General features: G+C 51.1%; 1 non-coding gene across 1 annotated transcript; it reads right to left on the bottom strand.

Moving 5' to 3' along the window:
- Positions 1–753: 753 nt before the first annotated feature.
- On the bottom strand, positions 754–908 carry LOC112494343. Its single transcript, XR_003059637.1, has one exon. It is a non-coding gene; the product is annotated as a 5.8S ribosomal RNA (ribosomal RNA).
- Between the last annotated feature and the right edge of the window lie 1,234 nt (positions 909–2,142).

Here is a 2,142-nt window from a genome sequence, read left to right as displayed (position 1 = left end):
TATCTTCCCTTTCTTTTTCATTCACAATTTTCATCAAAATGTGGGAAGACTGGCGTGTGCGCGGGCCTTCGTTTAACGCGCGTCTCTCTGCGCCCGGCGGGACATGAGAAATGTTTTATATGGATTTCGACTTTTATAATACATTTCATTCTTCAAACGAAACCAATCAAATATTATTTTCATTCTCTTCTCTTAATCTTTCTTCGTCGATATATATTTTCATTGTAACGGGAAGAGGCTTCAGAAACGAAAAACCCTGAGGACACCCACACAGCGCAAAACGCGGGAAGAAGCGCGCGACCGTCGTCAAGCCATCCGCATATGAAAATATGCATGATGAGACGAGACGTACGCGAAGGGCTTCCTCCACCGTCGTTGGGTGTAGCGTCCGGCCTGGGGATTTTGCTTTCTCGCGTCGTTGGCTTTCTAATTATGCGGACACCGAAGAAAACCCCAACGCGAAACAACAACACCGGAATAAGAAACGCACGATCGACGTATCAAAAACCACACGTAATATTAATACGTATGGAGAGAGACACGTACGTAAAGGGTTTCCCCATAATATTATTATTATTATTATTATCGATCCGCGTTCGTTGTTAAGGGGGGCCCGCTCCGTGTATCTTTCGCATCATTTCAAGCGACGCCATGACGAATCGTGACGAGGCGCCCAATCGTTCGCTATTACTCCCCATCTGATTTCTCTTGTTTAAAAGAGTGCGAGGAGCAAGCAGTCTGGTAATGTGTAAACGACCCTCAGCCAGGCGTGGTCCGGGGATTGTATCCGTGGACCGCAATGTGCGTTCGAAATGTCGATGTTCATGTGTCCTGCAGTTCACAAGTTGACGCGCAATTGGCTGCGTTCTTCATCGACCCACGAGCCAAGTGATCCACCGTTCAGGGTAATCATATATATGTGTATATACTTTTTGTTATACATTGATTTGGCATCGCGCCCCGGCCGTGTGTCTCCCGCGGTCGCGCGATAACACAGCGGCGCGCTTTACCAATCAGGTTTAATATCAATGGTCGTCGCTTGCAACGTTCGATTTTCCGGGCGAGCGCGTCCACCGCCGCCGCCGCCGCCCTTTAACGGGCATAGACGGGGATATGGTGCACCGCCACGGGCCGTCGCGTCGCTCCTGGGAGTCATCCGCAACGGCGGAGCGTATCGTGGTGTGTCTTTTTTCTTTATACTATCGTCTTATTGGGCGAAAGTTCATTGAAAAACCTTTTCGATCGACGAGAGTCCTCGCAACGCGTAACACACTCAGCATGAAAAAAGGGAACGCCACCGGCGCGATCGGTTGAACGCGGAACGGAGACGAGAGACCGAACGTTTCTCGCTGCACGTAACAACTTCGCGCCTTCTCGCATGGAAGAGTTTTCTTCGTGGCGAGTCGGGGGTTGCTCGGCGATGTGCCGGTCGGTCTCTGCTGTTCTCTTCAGTATCCGCGATTAATCGTGCTCGCAACGTTTCCCAAGACAAGTGGTGTGAACGGCGAGAGAGTACACGTCCGCGCTCGAATGTGCCCAAGGACCGCAACTCTGCGGGGAGCGGCGTAACTAAGGACGACGACGGACTGACCTTTCCAACCACGCACGTCACGGACACGCGTTACGCGTGTCACCTTGCCCAGAGGGCGGCAACACGCTGTGAACGGGGCGACGGGGGTCGAGGAAGTCCGAGGGTCCGAAGGGAGCCTGCTCTCTCTCGCGGTGCGCCTGTGGCAGTAAGGTTACCCAAAGACGTATTGTGCGTGATCGCTGATACGTTTTTAAATCTTTCTTCTTTCTCTATATAATCCCTTTTTTCTGTTTATTCGGACAACGAGTCGCTGCATAAGATTCTCTTTGCGAGCGTATGTTAATGATCCTTCCGCAGGTTCACCTACGGAAACCTTGTTACGACTTTTACTTCCTCTAAATGATCAAGTTTGGTCATCTTCCCGGCAACATCGGCAATGCCGAAACATTGCCGCGCACCAGTCCGAAGACCTCACTAAATCGGTCAATCGGTTGTAGCGACGGGCGGTGTGTACAAAGGGCAGGGCGTAATCAACGCGAGCTTATGACTCGCGCTTACTGGAAATTCCTCATTCATGGGGAATAATTGCAAGCCCCAATCCCTAGCACGAA

The sequence above is a fragment of the Cephus cinctus genome, unplaced genomic scaffold (genome assembly GCF_000341935.2).
Source record: "Cephus cinctus unplaced genomic scaffold, Ccin1 Ccin1_scaffold0434, whole genome shotgun sequence".
Classification (NCBI taxonomy): Eukaryota; Metazoa; Arthropoda; class Insecta; order Hymenoptera; family Cephidae; genus Cephus; species Cephus cinctus.
The sequence above is the reverse complement of the archived record's forward strand: the minus strand, read 5'-3'. Positions and strand labels throughout refer to the sequence as shown.